Below are 27849 nucleotides of genomic sequence, written 5' to 3' on the forward strand. Positions count from 1 at the left end.
GATGAAGTTATTTAATTGAAATAGAGAATTAGATTTTAATTTGATAGATAGGTGCGCTTATTTGCAAATCAACTGAGTTTGTATTGATTGATATGACGTTGTATTTTAGTCCCGAGGAACATCAACGCAACTGTGATCGATCTTAGGACGCAGGTCGAACTTTAGACAGGTAGCATGTGTTTTTTTTTGTTTAATTTATTATTTTTCATTTGTAATTAGGGTCTCGAATAGATAGTAGTTGAAGACTTATTTGTTACTTACATCATGTAAAGAAATAACAAACAAAAACATTTGCACGTTTGTCGATTTGAACTGAAGACAAATATGAAACGGCTTTGAACCTGCGACCTTGACGTAATTAGTACGTATGTATACGTTACTAATTGATGCGATCATACAAAATTTGCCGTGATTTTTGGTTTCAAAACCGCAGAAAAGTTAGAAAAACGGTATTATAACTGGGAATATAATATGATTACGCTATCTCACCTATTACCGAGTTATAGGGATTCTCGGCTAGGGACGCGGCTTGGCATTAGAAGTGTTGCGTCCGGCGCGCTCACTTGTCGCCTTTGCTAGATTTTCGCTCAAACAATAAAATTATAAGCAATTCGTTTAAAAATAGAGTTCGGGCGATCCGCCGACCGTCGGCTCGGGCTGCGGCGTAGTGCCAGTCTGGAGGTCTGGAACCGTGCGGTGCGCGCGCGCATCGTCACACGACTGCTCCCAGGTCTGTAAAACACCTGTTTCACCTCACGCAATGTCATTATCACTATTATTATAATACACACTTCGCATAGATAACAAAGCTTCAGTCATCGCTCGCGCCGCGACCGCGCCCATCACCTCTCCTTGGCAAAATAAATGACGAGTGAAAAAAAACTATTTTAAAACGTGTGTAAGTTGTGTGTAATTAGCCGGGGAACATGCTAATCGCGGCCTCGGGCTGTGTGTGACAAAGTTTGGAACGTTAAGTCTTAACTAATTTGCGCGGTAATTATTTTTCGTATACGTTCAAGTTTTTAGCGCATGCAGCTAGCAACCTATTAGAACTCGAGCGTAACCTAAGTTTTAACTACTTGGAGGTTGCGGGTTTCGTGTATAATTATCTGTGAAGTGTTCGGAACTTTATTTTAAGACAATTAATAACTTGGTTCAGTTTGTTGCACGTAAATGTTTTCAGCCACATAAACCGTGCATACACTAGGGCGGCGGCGCTCTCGGGAGAAAATAAACGATATTTTTATGATACCGTGGGCGGGCGTGTTTTGCAACTTTTCTCTACGTTGTCCCAACATGAATGCAGTGTGATATTAAAATCGAATTTATTTCGAGTGACGACCTCGAAGTGATATTCGAAACGGGTTGGCGCCGTGGCATATAATAAATGACGATGTCTGTAATGAAAATACATTAAATTTATATAAAGCTTACCATTCTAATGGAATGTTTCACATTGTTCATTATATACATTTTTATATCATATACAATACCTATATCTAGAATTTAATTTTTTACTAAGTGCTTGAAATTTTAATATATAACTTTCAACTTCTAAAGATTACAAAATTTCAGTAAAATGTAATTAAGTAGATTATATAATTTCTTTATTAGGAGCTTGAACTTAAAAGCTTCTTAGAGCTTTAAATTTTAAGGCGACAACAGATAAAGTTGATCTCTACTTTATCTATAAACAACACATAATGTAATGTATTATGTGTTATTTACTTATTACCGCTAAGTATTATTATTGCTTACAATTAAAAACTATCAGAATCACTTGAACAAGTACTTGTTACATTCTGAACAAGTCACGAAAAATATTTTCTAGGAATACTATGTTATTATTATATATTTATTTAAGCAGTTAATTTGTTTGCGAGTTATCGAATAATTCGATCAACACCTTTACTAACATTTAAAACAACTTTTTTAGGTACAATTTCATATTTTATGATTTTTTCCAAGAATAATGATTTGTAGGAAAACGAGACGTTCACAAATAAAACTTTGAGATTGATATAATTAACAGTGATTACATTAATGATATTAGAATATCAAACCGATCCATTACTAAACAACTGCTGGGCAAGTGAACATATATAAGTTTGAGAGTTCTCAAAAAGTTTTCAAAAGTGTCAGAATACTGTCCACATTTGACTGTTGTAGTGGCCGATGCCTTATAAGTTTCTGTTTTTTGTAAATAGAATTCGGTTACATACAAAGAGCGTGTCATAAGCGGATCGTGGCAGACAAAAAAGTTTACAGTTTACTAGGAGTACAATGTGTAGGTATTGATATATTTATGTACCTACTTTAATACAGCAACGCTGACATGACCTGTGTTTTCAAAACATTGTATAACAACATAGTTTGGCCTGCCACGTTCCGTGTATGATACGTTCGATGTCTGTAGATATAAACGGGGCGTTGCTTCTTTTTATGTCATGGTCGATTACATCATGACATTCTATGTCAGATTCTAACTGGCCTTCACCACTGAACGGTCATAAAACGCAACAGATGAATAGAACACAACTTGTGACTCGGTCATTTCAGACTTTCTAACGTCAGTTTTCTATTCGATTATGTTACGTTTTCTGTTACGGAAGTTATAAGCGACGGTCTGTTTAACTACCAAGTGAATATTTAAGATAAACTAACATGAGTTATGTCAACTTAGTCTTGGGGTAGTAACGGATCTGTGATTGACTTTGAGTAAATATTCAATCCTGTTTGGGAATAACCATAAATGTCTATGAATCGAACGCATTATCATTAAAAATTAACGTATTCTACAGTCACAGCCTCACACTAGGATTCCCTGTATCGTGGGTACCATGGACACACACAAAGACAAATAAACAAACACCCAGATCCAGAAACAGAAATCTAAATTCATCATTTAGATATCTGTCTGGCCGGGGATGGAACCCGGGACCCTCTGCGCGTCAGACCGGTATGGTGACCGCTCCGTCACGCGGGTCGTCAATTAAAGTTTAAACTGGTCAGGAACACTTATTTTCAAACCAAATATAAAAATCTAATAGCTCGACGATACAATACACAAGTTACTTAGTTTTCACTTCTATCTAGTCCCCAAAGACTACCCCGTTTTTTAAAACAACTTATCTCGTATTGCTTCCACTGAGCACTAGGTACATTAATTTTATTTCTATTTATAATGTTGCGTGATGTTTTAATATATTTTCATTCTTTCAATATAACGTTGGCAGTAATTCTCAAATAATCTCATGAGTTTGCCGGACGTTCGTTCGACCGGACTAAATATAATTGAGCTTTTAAATCCGGAACATTGAACTAGAAATTCTTAGAGAAATCATTCAGAACGTGTATTGCTGGAAAATAACTTTGATTTTCTTATAATATTTCGTTGAGCTGCGTGGAAAGCTTAGTAGTTTTATTATAAGTTTTAACGCGCGGTTGCGTCTGTATTTCACCTTTCAATTTTCTAGGAATTCATCTTTTATATTGCCTTAGTGTAGAATGTGGAGTTTATCATGTTATCACATGCTTTTGGGATGATTAAGAAATAACAAATTTTGAGTAAATAGATAGCAACACGATATTGGGAGGTATAATAATGCTCTAGCTTATGTATAGTTCAACGTTTCTAGAGACCATGACTGTAGGATTACAACATGAATTAATTAAATTCGCAGGCAACAATGTTAAGCAATTCTTTACATGAAAGTATCATAAAAATGTTTAGTAGTTTTAAAGATTGGTCCTTATAGACATACGTTTAGAATGGTGGGAATAGATTTAAATGTCTAGAGACACACACTTTTATTTTAATGCTTGCCTTATCGAAGGAATTTTATAAAAAGGAGAAGACAGAATTTATTGTACCACCAAGACCACTTCCTCTTCAGTAAAAGTAAACAAATCTTTTGGCTTAATAGTCATAGCATTAATCAGTCTGTATGTATTATGGCCTGAACGGTAAATAACCATACGTATTTAATAGAGTTCTGGTAAAATATACATTAATGTATATTTCTCCGTAATATTCCAGAAACCGTGCCAGTAAGTAAATTATATTTGGCAGCAATTTGTTGGGTTCATAGAGCATACTATTAACACAAGATTAGATCTAAGATCTAGTTTATTACCGAATGCTAAGTTTATGCGATTAAGATTAGGTTTGAATTTATATATTACATAATTATTTTATACATGAATAAACTTTTTTAGCGATAACAACTTTCTAATTCGTATGTAACTTTCAAAATTGGGATACTCGAAATTCGAATCGCAGAGCGAGAGACCTAATTTCAAAATCACTTAACTGTTATTATTTCTGTTAAAAATACTTTTCATATCGATACCTTAATTCGCAAATCAGCCAACTCCACTTTTTGTCAAAATGTATTTTTAAATTCATTTTGATAGTAAATGGCGTTGAACGAAATCAAACTAAATAAAAAAACATTTTGACAAAAAGTGGAGTTGACTGATTTTAGAATTAAGGTATCGATATGCTTTTAATGGTGACGAAATACATGGTGAGGAATCCTACATGCTTCAGAGTTATATGAAAACGTCATCAAATTAGAGGGAAGTCTACCAATCCGCCTGTGTAGCTTGATCTCTTCTACTTAAACTTCTCAGTGTTCTTTTTCATTATTTGTTTCTATTTTCAGCAGTTAAAGTTGTGACTTATTTATAAAATAGATACTACAACATGACATTTATCTATAAAATTTTAAATTATTTCCTCTGGAGCACCTAAACGTTAGGTACGTTTACAATAACATCTTTATGCATACTAACGCCGAGTGAACATTAGCTTGACCGTTGCCAAAATTAGCTCGAACAAATAAACAGAGAGTCAGACAAATGGTCGATTAGACAGGCAAAAATCTTTTGTTTTTAGTTCGATGAAGGTATTTTGTATAAAACGAGGGAATTCGAAAATTGCAGTTTAAAGTCATTAACTGGCGTTAAAATTCGCCTGAAATGACGTTAGTTTGTTTACTCCTGTTAGAAATAATAAATCTTAATTAATTTTCAATCAAAAATTTCAATTTTAGAACTTTGGCAAAGGTTAGTTTAAGTAATTTTAGTGTAAGTAAAGTGATCATTGGTAACGTAAGAAAATCTTTTATGAAGCTTTTCTTAAAAAGCTCATGGGAAAAACGTAGAACTTTTAGGCCTGAAGCTTTCCTCTCGATGTTTTCCTTTACCGTTAGAGCTTCGTTTTACCGTTAAAGTCTTTCTCTCCATTTAAAGCTTTCCTTTACTGTACAACTTCCCTTACAGTAAGAGCTTTCTTTTCCGATAAGCTTTCCTTTATGGTTAAACTTGTGTTTTATCGTTAAAGCTTATTTTTAAATTATATAAAGGGATACTTGATTAAATAGAGAGCTATTAACTTTTTAATTCTTATTCATTTTCATGTACTTACTTTATGTTAATGTTTTGTTTGTATTTTTAAAAAGTTACCGAAATATTCACAATATTTTGAATTAAAAAGACAAAAGATAGATAAAAGGTCGCTCCGAATTTAACCAGTTAAATTGGTAGTGGCAGCTACTTTCCCGACTTCATATTTAAAAATAATTTCGTTTCATTAAACTTAATGTTCGGTTCTGACTGCAATTTATATAATGCTTCATATCAGGGGTTCTCAAACTTGTCAACTCCATGTACCCCCATTAGAACTTCAAAGGGACGACGAACCTCTTTAAGAAATCATGCTATAGGTATAACAAATTTGTTTTATTAATAAAGAAATATAGCTAGAAATGGCAATAGACATCTATTTTTATTATTGTATATTCGTTTCTGGCATCCATGACACAGGGAATCTTAGTGTAGGGCTATGAGTGAAGAAAGCGTAAAAATAAAAAAATCGCACTTAACGTGGTAATAAGTATGTGTGTTAAATTAATTCATCTGTTATAAATTGAGGCGTATCTAGGAGCTACTTCGTTTCATTTTAATTCAAACTTCGAGCGAGTACCTCACGATTATCTGACGTATTCCAAGGGGTACTTATCATAGTTTGAGAAGCACTGTTTTATACAAATGCACATTACGACCGCGGCTGAGTGATGAAAACGCTCCTATAGGACGCTTAATTTATTTCGGAAACCGCAACCACTGTACCAGAAATTTCAGTCGCGATTAATTTTATACATTTGCAATTCCTTTTAATTGCAAATCATTAAGGTGCTATTTAAATAGCTTTTATACAGATTGGGAGCTTATTTTGATGGATTTTTATAAATACACACACTAATGAAATTATCAATGTAATTCTTATTGAAATGTAACAAAAAGCCACAAACGATTAACGATATAGACTTCTAATGGGTACAATATGAGAACTGAATCTTCGATGTATACTCTACGGAGTCTAATGTCGTCATTATGAACAAACATTGTGTGATATCATGACGTAACAAATGCTAAGTAGTTCATTTGTGAGAATAGTATTAAATTTGTGTTTTAAGTCAATGGGTTTAGTAAAAATGAGTACTTTTAAATAAGTGTTTTAGCCTTGTATTTTCGGATCGATTAATTGGAGAATCGATCTTTTCGACCGAAAAAATAGATTATTTTAATCGATATTGGTAACAATTGAATCATAAACTATGCATTTGATCAAGTGATGATCTTCAGCAAAGTTGTTGTCCATGAGCCTACGAAGGTTTCAGAGTTGGTACGACCAATTTTCGCCAGATGGCGCCACTGCCATTCCAATGAAGGTACGAATTTTTAGTTTTATGTTTGTTAGTATGTCATATTATTTTCTTTTAAACGCGGGCGAAGCCGCGGGCAATAACTAGTATATATTAAATTATAAATCTGTGTAGCATTTGAATGTTATTATCAACCCTTGCCAGTCATACTGCTTCGGACTGGTATCCTTGCAAATTGAGAGATTTAGATCATTCAAATTGGTACCTTTATACAACTCTGAGAACATTTTAAGAACAATCAGACGTATATGTTTTTTTAACATATTTTCGTTTGCCGTTCAATCGAATGACGTGTTATAATTTTTTTAATACGAACATTAGTTTTATGAGAGGTTTGGCTAGAAGTTTTAATTAGAGGGGGTCTAAAACTGGTTTAAACAAACATTTTGACTGCATAAAAGGTACCCGTTACATAGTAACTAACTATATTATAGGACGTATAGTGCAAAGCCTAGATTTTGTAAGGATTCCCAGTGCATACAGCGGAACTAATATGATCTCATCACTTCATAAACAAGGTATGCCCGGTTTATGTATAAGTACTTGACACAAATATACTAAAAATGTTTAGAAGACGGATATTTTATTTGAATATTTGAAAGTAACCTGTTGTCAAGGGTTTAAGCCCACTGTGGCCCTGTTCGTTCACGTCCTGTGACGTTTTGGAAAAAAGTATATTATTTTTAACACAACGAAAGTAATATTACTTTGTGAACTTTCCTAGGTTTTCGTGGTTGATCTGCACTCTGCAGCCGGATTTACAATGGATATTGAAGATAGACGTGTTGTCAAAGATGTACGATTCATTTCAGGAAATATAATATTCTATTTAATACGAGTAGACTAAGTTGCAAAGGGCTAGCACGTCTTGGAGATTTAACGTGTGTGTTAGTGAACTGCTTGCCAGTTTGCTCATGACTTCAAATTAGGCAAGACTTGACGTTGACCTGTCATAGGTCTTAGGCCAATCGGAGATCTATTGTAGGTCTTTAAAATTACCTCAGGTACATCTCATTGTACGTGCTATTTTATTTTTACTGTATTTTTTTTCAAATATAAATGTTAATTATTTACACTCATTTTATAAGATTTAAGTATAGTTGAATCACGATGAAAAGACATCTCTTCACCATGACACCGATAATTGTAACAAGATTGAACTTCAGTGCGATTTGACCCTTGAGCTAAACATTTCACGAGTTCTTCCGGTGGCGGCAGCGCTAATTGGCCCAATTTCTTTTGACTTATAATATTAATTTTTTGTTCCCTTTATTAACATCCAATGAAAGCATTTTATGGGTCTTCCGATTAAGATATATAAAATGAAATTAAAAATTTGTTTTCTTAGTTATCTTTTCACTGATACAGGTTTTTACATAGTCATTTTTTATGCCAAAAGTAAAATAAATATTCACAAAAAAACTAATTTCAATGCGTCTGAGGAAGGAAAGTTCAATTTCAGTTTCAAATTGTAACTCCAGAGTGTAACGCAACAAAAATAATAACAGGTGAATAAACCCTACTCTGTTTATATTTGCCCACGTGGCACAGGTAAACATTGTAGTAGAGGGATCACGTTGAATCGTGGTATTGGATACGTCAGCGATTCCGCAGACAGGTGTGTCTGTCTGGGCATTGATCTGGATTTTATTTCCTCCGCTGCTTTGTTGGTGATATATTATCGCAAATGTGCGAACGATTGTTTTTGGCAACGTTGGCAACAAACGTTGTTTAGATTTTCATATTTTATACGTGTAATTGCTTTTTGTGTTTGAATACCAGTGAGTTGCCAACAACGAAAATTAACAAACAAAAAAATACTCGTTTATTTGTGTTACTTTATCGAATAGAAATAGCAAATGAACTTGCAATCAACCTGATGATCAGTGACCATTACCGCCCGAGGACATCTGTAATCGACCCCAGATAAGATAAGAATGAGGTCCTACCTGAGATCAATCACGGAGGTTACAGAGGGCACGTGAAATGAGTTTGATCGTCTCTATTAAAAATTTATTACCGCACCATTCATACAGGATCACAGTACATCACAGGGTAAAAAAATAGTGTAGCATCATTCTTATGTAATACTAACAGTAACATACTACTTATAAATATATAGTAGGAGTTGAAAAGTTTAATAAAAACATCGTTAGCAAACCCACATACTTGAGAGTTCTCTATAAAGTTTAAAGTTGTGTGAAGTCTTATCGACACTTGGCTAGCGTACGGGAGTCTAAACCAGCGCTTTTCAATCTTATTCATGACACGACTCACGACAGCATGTAGAAAATTTTCGCAACCCTTAAACACATGAAAATGAACAAGTGTAGGTAACACTACTGCCTGCTGTTTTTAACATGTATTCTAGCATGTTACAAATACAATTTAATTAGCAGGTAAATACATTATTACGTGTGCTAGGCGAGGTAATTGATATTTTTGGGTAATTAAATTTAAACTTTTTGTAATAAAAAAATATGTTGAAGGTTAATCCGTCGGTGTCCGTGGCATGTGAATAGGACTAAGAGGCTCAAAGACCTCACAGGGTGTGAAGATCTACAATTTGAAAAACACTAGTTTGAACAATACTCTGATAGCAGACCCATGCCCAGAAGTGGGATAGCAATAGTTAACAATGCTATTGAGAATATCGACCAAGGTTCCACCATTTTGCATAACTATTACAAGGCAATTAAATGCCAATGTCCTTAAACGTATTCAATTACATTGAGGCAGAGAACCTTTGGAGCTATCACAGGAATAGGAATTTCCTTTAGAGGAATGGAAATTTCCTATGGCAACGAGAATTTCCATGATGATCTGTATCAAATGTCAGTTGAACTGAAGCCTGCGGGCGTAAGTGGCTAACCAACACCTGTCTTACACTCCAATCCTGATACAGCAATCAGGCCATGTCGTAGAGAGCAATTCTACACATAATTACTGGCAATTAGTTTCATAACAATGTACTTGATAACTTATGTTTAGTTTCATAAAAATTATTTTTCCTTTGGTTAATCATATCAGTACGATACTATTTTATCGAGCATCCGTTTAACTTAAACTGAACGCGTTTTATTAAGTAGGTACTCATTATTCTTAGAAAAAAAACATATACTTTTTTATTTCATCTTTCTTCCTATTTGTTTCAACTAATTTTAAAATTTTCTGAAACAAATATGGGCTATTTTGACGAGCACTTATAGGTCTTTATAGGGTTCATGGACACCATATACGCGTCCAAGATATTTTAATACAGCTTGCTTTACTTTATATTATATCTAACTACGTGTATCCGGAAATATCCGGAAATTTGACCCTTTTTATATAACGATCGTAAGCTTATAATAAAATTCTTGATCATTATTTGAAGGGCATACTTCCTTATGGTTAAATGCATTCCAACTAAATTTCCCTCTTACTATAATAGAAAAATGCTCTGAATTCTCTTCCTTACAAATATTATGACGACGTAAGCGATACTATTATGTATTTGTACACTTCCGTATTATAATAAAACTTTCAACGAACAAGCCTTTGTTTCACGTAAACAGTGCGAACGATTTGAAGAAAAGTTTATATTTGAGCAACGTCACATTGCAATAAAAAGCAGTGCTAGCCTAGTGGCTAAGAAACGCGGCCCCTCGATCGAGGGGTCCGAGGTTCAAATCCCAGGCAACTCTGATGTTCAAATTTATGTGCGTTTTAGAAATTAATTATCACTTGCTTAAACGGTGAAGGAAAACATCGTGAGGAAACCTGCATACCTGAGAGATTTATAAAAAAAAATATCTCAAAGGTATATGAAGTCTAGCAATCCGCACTTGGCCAGCGCGGTAGACTATGGCCTAATCCTTCTCATTCTGTGAGGAGACCCGTGCCCAGCAGTGGGACAGAAATGGGTTGATGATTATGAACGTCACATTCAGCTTGTTTCACATGTAAATAAATAAAATGTTATTTAAAATATAAATTAAATATTGATAAGTTCCGTCAACTAACGCCATCTCCAATCAAGTTTACGTACTTAAGATATTCGTCTTCATAGTAGATGGCGCTGTTTTCCTTAGGATTTATAGATTAAATCTGCTTGATGGAGGGCAGTGTAGAGCCATGTTCGATTCCACGGGAACTGAATACCTTTAATTTAGATGTAATAATGAGAGAATTTCTTAGTGCCAACAATTAGCGTGAGCAACCTAATACTAAAGATTATTATTATTGTACTTATTTAGCTCCTACGGGAGCTTGTATGGCATAATCATATACGTCTTGTAGATACCTTCTCATTCTGAGAGGAGACCCGTGCCCAGCAGTGGGACAATAATGGGTTGATGATGAAGTATCACAATAATATTTACAAATAATAAATTTCGACAAATTCTGACAAGTTTTTTTCAATTTAAATGTTATATCCGAACCCTTATCTTACGGTCTCATCCTATAAGACTCCTAATCTCTCTGGGATCGCATATTACGTCACCACGTAACATAATATAAAGTGGATCGCACACCCGCAACACGATGCAACAACAGAAAACAGAATGAGAACATATTAAAAAAAATATGGGAATATTTTCGCTATATCCGAAGCCACTTGCAGTTGGGAAATTAAATTACGTTGCACAATATTTTGCTTCCATCCCGTTGCTATGGTTACCGGCAGTTATTATCGTGGTATCTTTTTAATTACGCTCTGTTGTTAGTGTAAACCTGCGAAGTGAGATAAACGACAATTAACGCAGTGTCGGAATTTTAAGTTTCAAATGCGTGGTTTATGTTCCGTATTCGTTTTATTCCTATGATATTTATGTTCCGTAGTTCCGAACTTTATTTCTGGTTTTAGTTTTCTTCTTTATTTTAGTTTTAGTTTATAAGGTCCACTCCTCGTTTGGCTTCCCCTGATTAACGCGATTTCTGGATCCAAAGGTTTCTTTATCGACAAAGACTTTTCAAGGAAGGAATTTTGTTACAAAAATATTTTTAGTCAGTCGTTTCCACAAAGAAGATAATTTTTAATCTGTGGGTTGGTCCTCCCTTAACTTTAATTTATCCAAAAATCAATACTCGATCTTTCGATTACACAAATCATTTCGAGACGGATATTTTTTTATATTGTTTATATTTTTTGTCTCAATATATTTTGTGTAAAATGACATGCCTAACTTAATTTATCCTACCTTTTCGAAAATCGGGTAGAGCATAGACACACACCATGATCTGTTCCATACATTACATAAACGTTCATTTGTTTAAAACACAACGCGAACAGTATACATATATCAGGATACAGATATCACAAAGGCCATACATCATCTCTCGTTACAGCAGATAATATAAACCGTTCCATTCACTAAATGGAGAACAGATCCAGGGCTGGCGGCCTGCCAGGTGACGTCACGCAAGGTGATCCAGGTGATAAACTTTGCCAAGTGTTAATGAACTTAGCACACCTCGATTTTAAAGCAATTTTAGACTTTGTTGGTTTGAACTGTGGTCAAGGTAGACTCAATTGTTACGTATAAAGTGTAAGTTTAATTAATTTTAAGAACTTTCGTTCGAGTAGATACTTGACATTCTAATTTGATATTACACAATAATAAATGAAATGGATTTTTTTAAATATTCAAAAATTGTATAACTCAGTGTTTTATAAAAAAACGTCCGTGTATTTACGTACCTACATATGTAAGAAGTATTCTTTGGTATTTAACAAAAAATATATGTGTACGTGTATGTAAAAAATAAATTTGTATTTAACGTAAAGAAGTACCTACTGCGTAATTATTAAACGAAATGTAGCTACAGTGCCATATTCCTTAAAAATATTTTTTTGCAAATCTTGCAATATTTACTAGTATAGCCACCTTCATGTTAAAAAGTCATGGTCATAATATTTCTTAATTTAAGAATTAATTATTCTCTGCTTTTAAAAATATCAACCTGTAACTTTTGCGTCTTTTGTATACCTAACAGAAAATTCATTTATGGTTTGATTTTTTTATTTTCGTGCTTGCTAACGTTAAAAATATATGGTGAACTACATGTTCAGTCGTATAGTGAATCTAAAAATTGTTACTACAGTATGCAATTAGCCTTTTGACATTTTGCTACCTTACCCCCGCTATAAATCTGTCTGACCACGTAATCTATTGTTCTAGAAATGTAAGAGGAAATTTGGACGGAAAAATATTTTTAGGTGAAAATATCTTTGGTATTGGTCACAAAGGCTTGTATATTTTCGTATGAATAAGCTAATAAAAACTTATCCATTTAGCACAAGAAGTTGAGCTGCGATTTACTTGATATTAAGTGAATATTGCTAAGTTCAAATGCGTCAAGTAAGTTTTTTTTCTATACCGCCGAAGGATGTGTATGGATTCATTACCCCTTAAAATCTACAAATATTTCAGGACACACTGTCAAATGTTGCTCATAATATCTTCAAAATAAATTATAGCTCCATAACAAACATTTGTATAACACAAACACAAGTAAATGGTAACGCTTTCTAAAGTCTTCAGAATGCTAGAGTATTATTCGCGACACGAGTGTAGGTGCAGTGGAGTTAATAAAGGCAAATATTGCTCAGCGCAGCGTAATTGCAGCAAACAGCGCTGCGCCGGCAATAAAACATACATACGCCGTAAGATTCGCTTGGTAAGTTGCTCATAAATAAGTCAAGCTGCGCAGTAGCTCCGTTAAGTAAAAAAACTTACGATTGACCGGAAATTAATGTATATTTAGCTTTATACTCTAAAGTAGCGACACTACGCTAAGATCTGTCTTGTGGGTGTCACAGCACAATACGTTTCAACGGACTTAAAGGCAAATATTGCTCAGCGCAGCGTAATTGCAGCAAACAGCGCTGCGCTAGAAATAAAACATACATATGCCGGATTTTCACTTGGAAGGTTGCATATAAATAAGCCAAGCTGCACAGTAGATCCGTTTTGTAAAACCTTACGATTGATCTGAAATCCAAAGTATTTTTTAATTTACACTACGCTAAGATCTGTCTTGTGGGTGTCATAAACACATTAAAGACCAAATCAATACGGAATTCTTCAATTCAATAGTCAGTCTGTTATACATATATTTAAAGCAGCAAAATACGGTGTAATGGACTTAAGAAAGGTAAATGCCTTTCAAAATGCCTGATAAATGCCTGGTAAATGCCGCTGTTTGCTGCAATTACGCTGCGCTACAAATAAAAAATACATATGCCGTAAAATTCAATTAGAAAATTGCGTCTTACGACAAAGGTATTACAGAAATGTTCATAATATTAATGATGTTAAATACGTTACATATTACACCTACATATGTACGTCATTTACATAACTACGTACTATTATCGAAAGTCAATGACGACCACGACGACGAATTTGTGGTTTTAAGGTGTTCGCATACGACCAATAAATCTTGTATGTAGCTGGCAACCTTGCCGACAACTATAACCCGGATATATTTGCGGCAATACCCTTGTTCCAATTATTTGAGCAATATTCTAGTGTGTAGCCCAGTTGGTGCCATTTGTGTCTCATACCAACAGTGTAGTTCGGCTGTGTTCTCATTTGAAACCAAATATATTACGTGTAACGTTACAAGCTAGTCCTCAGAGGTTGCTGCCCTTAGGGACATTGTTTTGCATCTATGGCCAAGCTTAAAGGCAAGATTTGCATCATATAAAAAAAAAATTGATCAACAGCTCTGTATAAATAAATAAAAGCTTTCTACACTCACAGCCCCACTCTAGGATTCCCTGTATAGTGGGAGCCATGGACACACACATAGACAAATACACAAACACCCAGACCCAGAAACAGACACCTAAATTCATCATTTAGATATCTGTCTGGCCGGGGATCGAACCCGGGACCCACTGCGCGTCAGACCGGTATGTTGACCGCTCCGCCACGCGGGTCGCGGTCGAATAAATCAATATTGTTATAACGTTAGCAATATTGCCAATATTGCCGGCTATAAGGTATCTGCCGTTGGCAATATACAGAATATTAGTTCTAAACTATTATGGGGCTGTCGGTTAGTCGACTAAATTAAAAGCTTCTTGCAAGTTAATTTCACTTCTAAAAGTATTTGAAATATTTTGTGTTACAGCTTCGTTTATGGTTTTTCGATAATGGAATAAAACCTTTTACGTTAATATTTTATTGGTAAATAGAGAGAGAATAATTGTGTTTGAACTTCATTTGAATGCAATTGTCGCAATATAAATAATACAATGTAAGCCTATACACTTTCAGGCTCACTCATTGCAACAATAAAAAAAGAAACAGATTAAAGCTATTAATATTGTGCACATAAATATATGAAAATAAATGTTAGCTACTTCGTAATTATAGACAGACATTTCAGTTAAATTTATTTGTATAAAAGGATATCACTAATGGATTTTGGCAATCAATTTTAAGTACTATCGTAAATTCAGCGAATAGTTCAATGTCTGTCAAAAGTAATTATGAAAATGTTTTGTATGTAACTATCGTACTGACTTCCTAGTATATTCTATGGGGGTATACTCATAAACAGAAATGTAATTGTGATCTTAGATAGTAAGACTGAAACAAAGCGCTTTACGCTGATATGTATCCTCATTTTATGGAAAAGAACTAAAAAAGATATTTTAGAAAAATACACGAAGTATGTTAATTATAAAAGTTTTTCAGTTATTATTGTAATAATAGACAAGTTATACAAATCAGAAGGTCAATTAAATTAATCTGTTAACTTTATGTATTTTTAACTAACACGTATAAGGTTAAGAGACAAGTATAAGGTTAATTCGAGTCTCATGAGATTTTCTAGTAAAAAATACAGTTTAACAGTGATTTAATGATATTTACAAGCTTTGTTGTGATTTGACATAGACGTGATTTGTTCCAAGAAAATTAGAGATTTTGCGTTTAAATGAATACCCATAGGCGCATAAAACTCTCGCTATCAACTTTTTATTACAACCGGTTAACACTTTACAAATTATGCGAATATTTGCCATAAATAAACATCGAATGTTTTGTACGTAATCATCCCACTGGTCCTTACATGATATACAGCGCGGTACACTCGTAAACAGCAATGTAATTGTGATCTCAGATTGTGAAGCTGAAACAAAGCGCTTTACGCTGATATGTGTAGTGTTCTGCTCATATTTCGCTGTAAATTGATTGTTATTGCTTATTTTCGCTCCATTATAACGTTTTGTGACATTTCGTTTCCAAAAATATATTCATGCTCCATTATGTTTACGAGCGATAAGAAAGTTTGGTATACGTTTTACTCGTATGTGACGTATATTACAATGTGTCTAGGTAGAAAATGGGTGTAAACATTTTATTATGATGTCATTTAAAACTTTGTAATTGATGCATAAATAGGTTATCTTACACTTCGAAGGTGGTAGAACCCTTTGAGGTTCGACTCCGGCGGCACCACCGCCACACCTATTTCCGCCTTATAACAGCAGTGTTAAGCCCTGCTGTGTTCCGTTTTGAAGGGAGACAGACTTTTCCGAGGCGTTCCAGCTTAGTCATCAGGAGTAGCGGCGCATCTGTGGCCGACCTTAGCTAGGAATATCTTATCCTATTTGGGGTTAATTACATATGTCCATGGGCGGCAGTAGCCACTTACCATCAGGTGGACTGCATGCTCGTCTGCTACGCCTATATTATAAAAAAAAGTCATATTATACTGCAAATTATATGAGCTGATCAAGTTTTCTCTTACACTGAGTTACTTTTACTTACATTTATGCATTGCACGCGCCATAAGTTTTACGTTTCTTTAAAAATCTATTGCAATTTTTAAGAGATTAGGTATCTGTAGAAAGTTTTACGTCTGTAAGATAATTTGACACTTTCGAGACCCGGAATGAGGAATTAAAAACGTATAAAAAATACATTTATTGTATAAAAAAATATGATTATAAATCTGAAAGCCCATTCCAAACGTTCCCCAATGTAAAATAGTTATTTTCGTCACAATTTACAATTCGGCTACATGAGACAGTTCAAGAGCGCGGTATTTTAGAATATTTGACGCAAATAAATGATTTTCTAAATGCTTTCTGTTGTGACGATTATGTCAACGAGTGTCCTAGATGCTAACCATGGACACACGAATATACTCTGCGGCAAAATGCCAACTCCAAAATGCTTCATTTAAACAATAATGCATAATCTGTCTATCCAGAATATTTATATTGCTACTCGTATTAATATATTAATATATTTGACCGCGCGTTTCAATTGTGACCTAATTATATCGACATTTACGATTTCTCGTGCCTTGGAATAGTGTCAAATGCAATAGAAATTCATTGTCGGTAGAATGTTTTTGGTGCAATTTCTAAAGTGTATTTATAAATTACATTTTGGCGAAATGTCATTTAGTCTTTTGTCTGTTGTTATAGTCTAGTCTAATCTAGTCTAGAAAACAATAATGCTTTTTAATAAAATGGTTCGATTGGCATAAAAAAATCAAATGTATTCCAATTTAATCTAATCAAGCTTATTGTTATCAGTTTATTAACACAGAATATGTGCTTGGAGTTTTTGTAACTATGGCAAGGCTTATATGAAGAATTCTGATTTAGTCCCCAAGCATAGCATAACACTAATCTTTGAGTGGAACAAGGTGAGAGGTTCACGGGCGGCAATGATCACATACCACCGAGCGGATCGAATTCCTATTGATTGGTGGACCAATGCTTATTGTCGTACTGAATTACCGAACCTACTCTGTTAAACAAAAAAAATGTCCATTAGTCGGCTATCGTTTCTAAAATCAAACAGAATTAAGACAGAAAATTATTCTATTTCAATCTTCCATGGGCTTTTTAGGGTTTCGTACACAATGGGTAAAAACGGGATACTATTACGAGTAGAAAGCCATCGCTATCTGTCCGGCTATCGCAAGTCTCCATCACTTGAATCGTAATAGATAGACACTTGAAATTTTAACAGGCTGTTTATTATTAAGCCACTATAGCCACAAATATTCAAAATAAAGTAGTTAAAAATAAAAGGCCTTCTCCGTACAAAAAACGGTAGGTTTCGGTAATTTGAGGTTTATCTTTAGAATACAGTGTTAAATATCATGATGCTACGGAACTTTCCAATGCGAGTTCGGATCGCACTTGACCGATTTTTCTATTTCAGTTTGGGAACTACGTAACACGTGATATATTTCATCAAGCAACATTTCCACGATCCAAGATGTCGGTCACGCCACGCCCTTGAGAGTAACGACCAGTAAACAATGTTAATGCTTCTCACAATAACCAAAATTACTTGAATTATTTCTATCAATGCTGACGAAAAATGAGCTCCCTCTGAGGAGAGAAATATTTTTCGAGCTTATGTATGTCTGTCCCACTTTTTCGCAGGCTCGTCAGCTCAAACGGCTTGACGGGTTTTGACATATGAGGTGTCATTGGTTTCATTTAAATTGTAAAAGTGACACATGCTGTATTTTTAAGTAATTGGAATTTGTTTAATAATAATATTTTTACCAGTCATATTTCCTGTAGATCTGCCCTAAAGCTGTCAAATCTTATTTGTAGAAACTATATATAAATAGTTAGCCTAAACAGTTCAGTAATCTTTGAAAGGAGATAATGTTCACATCGCCGAAAGATCTCTTTAAGGATACTTCTTCAACGATTGCTCTACTTTAAATTTTACTTTAAAATTTTGAAATATTTTTTCAGCAATTTTGCTAATTGCCATCATGATATTGACTGGTAGAGAATATGATTAGGCATTACATTTTTTTATGACTCGTGAAATATCAATAAACTTAAAGACCGATCATTTTTCAAACCTTTTCATTTCAATATGTGAACCGGATGAAATAAAAATATTTCAAAATGTTTGAAAATGCATTTTCCGTTTGAAGAAACCTTATAAATATAGTTGACCTTGTTTTGAGGCGTCGTATGATCAAATGTGAGGAAATGTATGTTTACAGATGTATCCGGTACATATCGGTCATTCTGCTTTGAATTTTTCAAAAAATATATAGAGTGTTAGCCTACATTTGTTCATTTTTGTCTTAGAAAAATATTTAGCACAATACTTATAGAAAAAAAAACCCTTACATGCCGCACTTAATAACCTATACATTACTACTTCTATTCGTTTTTTAGTTAGCGGCTAAAGTATTCAATAGCTTAGGCAGTCCAATCTATTAATAGAATTTGGAGGCCTATTTTCAGATATCAAAATTTCTACGTATATATTTCTAAAGGAATACGTTCTAAAAATGTCTACTATTTGTAACACTCGTGTCAGAATTATATAAATAGGTACAAATATAAATCAAATTATATTCTGAACAAAATATAACTTTGTTTTGTTACGTATCACGAATAGATGGGTACGCTAAACGATATCTGGATCAAAAAGTTAGATTGCTTCATAACAAAATATAAATTATGACCGGAAACTTTCCTAATACGAATTCAATGACTTAAATAAAAATGAGTATAAAAGGTTTATTGAGCGAAATCGACGAATAATTATCATACGCTTTAATGGAGAAACAAACTTAAGTTATAAAGTTTTGTTTATAGCGTTTTAGAAATAAAATAAACGTTATACTTTTTAAACCTAAAAATTAAATATAAAACGAGCGTACTGTCCACTTGTAGGGAATGGCTAGTGCTTCCCATGGACATCGGCAACCAACTGATGCAAGACTAACCCTCTGTTTTAAATCTGGATGTTTGTCTATTTATCTTTTGTGAGTCCATTGACACACGCTACATAGGAAGCCCTAATAGGCTTTGGGCGTAAAAAAACATTTTTATACATTTAACTTTTGTAAAATAGAAATTTGTATGAATAATTTAAACACACGATTTCGAACACAGTATATGGTAGAGTGGTCAATAGTTTAAGAATATTACTAAATAAAATGCTCCTGTCTTCGAAAACAATGTCAACATTTTGTAAAAACATTTATTTATTATGATTTAATGGCACGAATGGCAATAAAAGCATCTGGACGGATATAAAACAAAGTGGATCACATTGTTTTCCTTGGCAACGGACGAGCTGGTTTATGTAAAACAATATGACGCTTGTGATCTTGTTGGACAAGTGTTTGTTGGTTGCGTTTGTTAAACCACAATGCAATAAAGTTTTATGACATTTGACCAAACGAGCATGCTCCGTCATAAGTGGTTACTCTTGGCCTTGGGTATTTGAAGTAACTTGAAATAGGAGTGGAATCTAATCTTAGATATGTGTGTTGTTTTTGTACCTATCTACACTTCCCAACACTTAAAGCAGTTCGCTATGCTAAACCACGAAGCTATATTAAGGTAAGCGATAAACGATAACTTGATATGTTTAATATTGCTGGCAGCCACCGATTTTGCGCTAAAACATATCTTAGCTACCTCACTCTGGTGACGATGCCTGTAGTACCCTTCTCCTTATCTAACAGGGAATGATTGACTAATATAAAATTAATATAATGATATATATGAGTTTGCACTTGTCTTCATAAGATGGGTTAATATATTTTATTTCACTTTTAAACGTAACATGTAAAACTTACTTAAAAATGTTAGGCTTACAACTGACAGCTTTTTTCTTCCGCCTGAGAAACATATTCAACACGAAATTCTTTTGCACAAACACAAAATTTGTAAGACAAAAGCGATGTCAGAGTAATTTACAAAAATACATTTAATAAATTCTTAAGAACACTCGACATAAAGACCGAACGTTGCCAAATAATAAGAAATACTAGGATAATAAACGCTGATATCACGCAAAATCGGTGGCTGCCAGAAATCTTAACCATATCGAGTTATTTCCGAAAGGAATTTGCCTTTCTAACCAGATATTTTTCCATAAGCTGCTCCATTATTTCGTACAAGTTATGTCGCAAGATTCACTAACAAAGACATACTAACAAATAGAGCCACTGAAATTCTTTCAAATACAAAAAATATGTCTGATTAAATAATTTAAAAGACTAAATCCGGTATTATTTTTAGGCTTTGAATAGTACCGCCTTTTCCATACCGCCTGTTTTTACAAATATTTAAGAAGATCATAAGTTAAATTCGTGATGAAGCGTTTACGTTATTCGTTAAGGAAGGTCGCAGCGTTTAGGAATCAGGGATAAATTAACGCTCGTTGCACTTTAAATTAAATTAAATTATTAACTGCCCTATTGCAGTATTTTTCGGTGCTCAGAGTTGTAATTTACGTTATAAATTTAAGCTGTACATACTCCGAAGACTAGTTTAGAACACCTAGTTACAACGTAATCAATTAGGCTCTTAACCATTACTTTAGGCAGAAATATATTATACCCAGTCGATAAAACGCACTAAAACCTCTGCCAGTTCTAGTAGTCATTAGCTCTTTGCCTCCAAACAAGCTTACAGGGAACAGTGGGGTATGCTTGCTCCGTAGCCGTTGCCAACCATATTTTATCACTATCTTTTAAACTGAGTAACACCGACTGGGAATCGGTGTTTGTCCACTGCGGTATGAAATAGTGCAGGATGTGACTATAGCGGTTTATTCGTGTACCATTTTTGTAAGCTTTCTTAACTTCTATGTTCGTATGTATGAGGAAAATTTATAATTTTAAATTTTGCAATTATACGGCCTGTGTGGCGGATCGGTCGCTATACCGGTGTGATATGCAGTGAGTTCCAGGTTCAAGCCTCGGCCAAATAGATATTTCATTAAATTTAGATTTCTGTATAAGGTACGGTTGTTTGTATATTTTGTGTGTAAATGTTCAGTGCACCCACAACACCGGAAAAATCATAGTAGCCTAACGCTATATGAGAGTAGAAAGTGTTAAGAACTGAAATTTGGAATAATTAACTTAAATTTAAATACAATGCTAATAATATTTAGCTAACTCGTCGTGTTTAGGCTTGTTGGATTCTTCTTGATCCATATGAAAGGTTCAAGTGATCAGGATCGAAACATAAGTAAAAGAAAAGAAAATATCTTCGTCATATTTACATTTGTTAGATTCATCTTTCATTCATTTGTTTTTTTTTTTAATAATTAACGTATTTCATGAAAATATACTTACTATGACATGAATCCATTTAGTAGATAGAGTACATGAAAGCGGACTGATAAAGCCCAAACGGGGTTAATGGTCGAATCCAGTTGGATTGCTGCCTAATGCTCTCTTGACACGTGTGATTTGTTTCGTGTTCCGTACCAAAATTGGTTAATTTTCTGTCTGTTCCGGATTTTTAGGGTTCCGTAACTAAATGGCGGATATGACACTATTATAGTTTCGTCAGTCTATCTGTAAGTTTGTTCGCCTGACACAGTTATTTTTCTTTGAAACTATTAACGCTATATAAGTTAAATTTGTACTATATTGCATTCTATGGATCTTCATCTAAACCTGTATAAATAAAATTATTTACGAGACGGAAATTGTGAAAAAAAAAAAAATTCAATCATCATTTTAAACACACACATATACCTTTAGCATTTACAAGTCACATACATATCCAACTTGTGTGATATTAGGATGAATTTAGTGTATATAAATTTGTATATCAAATTAAAAGTTTTTGCAGTAGAGTAGAGATTTAGAAAACAATAGCGTCTAAGGGTGCTCTAACGAAATATTTTTATGCTTATTAGAAAGGCTAAGTAAGTCCACAGTCGAATCATGATGGGTTCAACTACCTTCAAAAGTAAAATATTTGTGTACTTCGTGTTCTTTGCAAAAAGAAATAGTTTGAAAAATATCTACAATGCAATATGGAGGCGATGGGTCATGGAGTGGCCGGTGTCGGAGCGGGTGGAAACTGCTACCGGTTACCGGGAACAATCTTATTACGTTTCGCATTATTGCTATAGGGGTGGCTCTGTTTCAAAATGGATTTTGAATCTATTACAAGTGTTGTAAAAATTGATGTGAATACCGATTTGACAGAAGTTAGGCGCAAGCAAAAATAATAGCATTACCGGAGACAAATTAATATCTGGCAAATACTAATAAAAAAGATTTATTTATTCATAATCAATTAGAAAGAAAGAAAGAAATGTTCTTCTTCTTCTTTCTTTTTTTCTTTAATCAATTAATATCCATTTCATCGGTTTAACAACAATTATATCTAAATAAAAACAATACTATGAACTATGCAGTATTTATATCTTTCCCTGCACTATTCTTTTTAAACCAGTTACTATTTTACCTAACATAAATAGTAAAAAAGTAGCTACTTAACAAAATATTCAGATAATATTACATGTTTATGACAGTATTATTATACTCGTATGTATAGATTATATCGATATTGTGTTTATTTCATTTCGTTTAGTTATTCCCGTCTGGCCATCCCTACTGTTTCATTGTCTTCCCGGAAAAGCTTAACGCGTCTTCATATGGCTTAGAGTGTAGCGAAACTTATAAATTTAATTGGATTTCTTAAAGTCCGCATTGTCTGCCGTTTTGTTCAATGCTACGCTACATTAACGTTTTACTATTTATCTTTTTTACGGAACTCGGATTCTCTGTAATTTTCTATTGTATTGATATTGTAGTCTTATAAACAAACTAAAGATTAATATATTGTCAGAGATGGAGATTTGTGCACAAAACCTTTTCTGTGTCGGTTTTGGGTTTGTGTGTGTTTGAAAAGCCGTAGATCCAGTACTATTCGACGGAAGATACCATTGCTAAAGATTTTTTGATGAGAAACAGTTATTGCGTTTCCGATTAAGAGTTTGGGTATTGACTGAATTATACTTTTTGACTGATTTGACTGATTGACTGAATTTTACCTTTAAGAGGCGATCAAGTCAGTCCTCAAGAATGGCAACAAATCTGTGAGCGGCTTCAAGGAGAATCCCTGTTTTATATGGAGTATGATACAGATGGAGTGCACGTTTTTCTGCTACTTTAAATTATAGAAACGCGTTAATAAGAAGAAAACATAAATGAATACTATAAAGTAAGAATATTTACGTGAACGTATTATTTAGGCGCCACAAAACTAAAATAAAACTGTATCTTAGCTACGAATTGATATAATCAGTTATTTCAAACTTTGAAGATTTCACAAGTGATTGAAATAAACGTAAAAGCTAATGAATGTTTTATTAAAAGATTTAGAGACAGAAGATGGATGTGATACACAAACATCGGCTTCAAAGTAAGATTACGTCATGTGATAACATAAGTGCTATTAGATTGTAAACATTTTTCGGAAATATCATTGATAAAATTTTCCTTAAAATGAGAGCTTTTAAATTGTAAACATTTTTTTCCAATATTTGACAGTATTTGGAAGTACTTATTTTAAAAGTTTCTTGATACTTAGGTATTGTTATAAATGTAAAGAAGTGTTAATGGTGGTCATAAGAATAAAGTTATAAAAAATCAAATGAAAAAGTGTAATTTCTTCAATTTTAACAGTCGTAATAGAGTCATAAAAATATGGTTATAAACAGTCAAATGAAAAAAGTGTAATTTCTTAAATTTTAACAGTCGCAGTCACGCTTACATATTTTTAAAAATAACTAGCTGACCCGGCATACTTTGTACCGCCTCAAAATGTATTTATCAAATAAATTTCATATAAAATATAGCCTATGTTACTCGTAGATAATGTAGCTTTCGAATGGTGCAATAATTTTTAAAATCGGTCCAGTAGTTTTTGAGCCTATTCATTACAACCAAACAAACAAACAAACAAATTTTTCCTCTTTATAATATTAGTGTAGATTAATAGGGACGCATAAACGTGCCTATTAAAATATGAACGCGTCGTGTGGACGCGTCACACTCGCTTGCGACAAATTCCCTTTGTTTTTTTTTAAAACCGACACACCATTGGCTCGGCTACAAGTTTGAAATTCTAACGATTTGTTCAAGTTTGGCATTTGAATGGACTCGAACCCGGTCCTCGAGTCTAATTCACTAACCCAGTGCCTCACCTGCGTCTTTTAGTCATAATGAGTCATCTTTCAAAAATACAATAGAGGTGCGACTGACGCATGACAGGAAGAAACTGCATACAAACGTCAGTCCGTCTGTCGTCGTGTGTAAGGTTCCTCGTGGGAGTGTGAAAGCTGACTTTTCTATTTCTTTTGTTGCACAGTTTATTTCTTGTTATTGATATTTAGGTGTCTAGAGTTTTAGTAACGCAAGTATAAAATAAAGTATGTTTGAAGGACTTGGGGTGATTGTATATATTAATTTAGGATATGAAAAAACAAACCAAAAGGCATATCAAAACCAAAAATATTTTTTAAATTAATTTTTAAAATTTTGAAAAGACCGAAAGTTATTGATGGCAATTCTAGTGTCATAAGTATCACTATGCATTGTATGCATTAAATGTCGGATATCATATCCGGTGAAAATTTACGAGTAATATAAAAAATTCAAAATGTTTTTGACTTTTGGTATCTGTCCTTTGGGTCTGTATGGAGACATTATACAATCTAATGTAATCATTATTATGTATCCATAGAAACACAGTTTCTGTTTGCATAACAAATACAAAAACTAAAATAATGAAATTTTAAGTTAATAACCTTGCGTATCGTTAGACGGAGACATAAAGTTAGAAATTCAGAATAATTACAAATTTAACAGCTTCAGTTTATGACTGACCTTCGGGCTTTGCTTTGTTTACGTTTTAATTTAAAACTAAATGACTGAATAATAGCGATTTGTGTTGCCGAAGTTATAATTACGTGGTTTTGACTGTAATTTGAGCAGTGTTTAGTTAAAATTTTATAAAAGAGGGCTTAAAATTTTCTGTTAGAGCAAGACGAATTTAATTAGCTTGTAAACATTCTAATTACCATCCGAACTATGTTTATAAATTGTTATATAACTTATTTCAATTAATGATGTAGCCTAAAACGAATGATTTTCGTATATGTTTCTCATTCTGACATTATAGACTAACAGCAACAAAGAAAAAGAAAAAGACAGACAGAGAAAAGAAAAAAACAAAGAAAAAGAAATGCTGTAATTTTGGATTACAATCTTTATAGAGTCAAGTTATACAGAAAATATAAAATAAGTATTTCTATTATAATAATAACTTAACTACAGTTTATTTAATTTTTTAGTACTAATGTATTTAGATATTAAAATATTGAGTGTATACATAACGTGTACTGTCGAGAGAATTCTGTGAACACAGGGCCGATTTAACGCATTTCCGATAAATGGCGGCTCTTTGAAAACGTCGCCATGATCACATATCTGACAGTGATTTGTGTTGCCGAAGTTATAATCGCGAGGTTTCGACTGTAATTTGCGCGGCCTTTAGCTAAAATTTTAATAAAGAGGGCTTTAATTTTCTGTTTCTAACAAGACCAATTTAATTGGCTTGTAATTTGATTAGTAAACGATCTAATTACTATCAGCACATGTTGGCTCTTTGAAAACGTTGCCATGATCACATATCAACAGTGATTTGTTTAGCCGAAATTGTAATTGCGTTGTTTTGACTGTAATTTGTACGGCGTTTAGTTAAAATTTTACTAAAGAGGTTATAATATTTCTATGTATGATTTTGATTGTAATATTCCTTGCAATTTCGTCTTAAAGTCAGAATAATAAACACTGATATATTTAACTGGGGTTATTATTTTAGACAGAGTCACTTCGCTTAACGCATATTCTTTAAATTGTGCTATGAAAATGATATTAACTGAAAGTGAAAGTGATTTCGTTTTGTGAAATAACACATTAAAGTGCCATTTTATTAATTTAATACGGCATTTCAACGTTAGTTGTAAGAAAGTGAATAATTTAGAGTTTCTAATAAAATACTTTATTGGAATGATTCTCTATAACGGAATAGTCATATACATATATTTTACTTTAAAAGTTATTTTTAAAGTATAATATTTATTCCATGATTATGTTAATTATCATCATCATTTCGCAAGTGTTTTGCCAAGGAGAACGACGAAACTTAACACAAAATTAATTTTGATACAGTTACAGATTTTCGTTTTTAGTAGTTTTGCAAGTTTGTTTATTAATTTTTAATAACTCATTTATGCCATTCAACGATTTAGTTTAATTTAGATTTAAATATTAATTACTGGCAAAGAATGATATCCATACAGGCGACGTGATCATGCCTGTAAGCGATTTTACTACTATAGGATATGCAAAATGCTTAGAAAACTTTGTGAGCGTGATTCAGAATACTCGTGGCGCCATCTCTTACTAAGTTGCGGAACGTCGCCAAAATTAATTTAACTTAAGTGTATTTAAAACTAGATCCATATAAGCTAGTACTTGTAGTTTAAACATTATGCGTAACAGTTCTATTATCAGGGGAATGCCTATAACGAGGCGGTTTAACGCATTTTCGATAAATAGCTCTTTGAAATGTTGCCATAATCACATATCCGTGACTCTGATTGGTGATTGGGAAATTATAGTGTGGCTTTAAGCATGTTATTACTCACGAGATGAAGTGTATATTTAATAATGGTGTTTTTTTGCAGAATTAAGGCTGGCTATTAGGGTTTTTTTTTACAGGTAAAGTATATTGGTTATTATGGGCAAGAAAAAAGTACTGAGTATAAAAACAAAGTACACTTTATATATCTCTATTAATATATTTAAGTTAAGGGATGTCACGATGGCGAGTGACGACATCGATTCAGTACCAATCGATAAATTTCGTTTAAAGAAAAAATACTTATGACTGAACTTCTAAATCAAATCATGCGAAATAAAGTATTTTCGTTTAGTTTATTGGTCTTATAAAGTATAGAGTACATTTACCTGAAATAACGTACAATACTTTATTATAAAGTACGGGTGGCGACCCTACTGGCTATAGACTGAAAATGTGGTGGTATCCTTTTTGTGTTGCCTTTGGAAACACCACCGCCACAACTAATTATCATCTGTATGATCAGGGCTTAATTCTACTGTTATAAGGGAAACACTTGCCTTGTAAAAACAGTAGTAAGCGGTCCTCTGTTTTGTTAGACGTTGAAGCAGATACATGTTCCAATTTAATTAAATAAATTCTCCAGAAAATCATGTTAGCTATCGGGGGTTAATTATAAATATCGAAGGGCGGTAATTTCCACTT

General features: G+C 33.4%; 1 protein-coding gene across 4 annotated transcripts in view; it reads left to right on the plus strand.

Moving 5' to 3' along the window:
* Positions 1 to 536: 536 nt before the first annotated feature.
* Positions 537 to 27849, plus strand: part of LOC140745380 (uncharacterized) — a 47242-nt gene continuing 19929 nt past the window's right edge. Inside the window, exon 1 of one of the 4 annotated variants that reach the window (XM_073077200.1) lies at positions 537 to 730. The gene's annotated coding sequence lies outside the window, so the exon portion shown is untranslated. Of the gene's footprint in view, positions 731 to 812; positions 994 to 1087; positions 1262 to 27849 lie in introns of those variants that run through there. The other 3 variants (XM_073077202.1, XM_073077201.1, XM_073077204.1) reach the window with 3 other exon arrangements.

The sequence above is a fragment of the Epargyreus clarus genome, unplaced genomic scaffold (assembly GCF_041222505.1).
Source record: "Epargyreus clarus isolate Ecla_fem2 unplaced genomic scaffold, WU_Ecla_fem_2.2 ptg000010l, whole genome shotgun sequence".
NCBI lineage: Eukaryota > Metazoa > Arthropoda > Insecta > Lepidoptera > Hesperiidae > Epargyreus > Epargyreus clarus.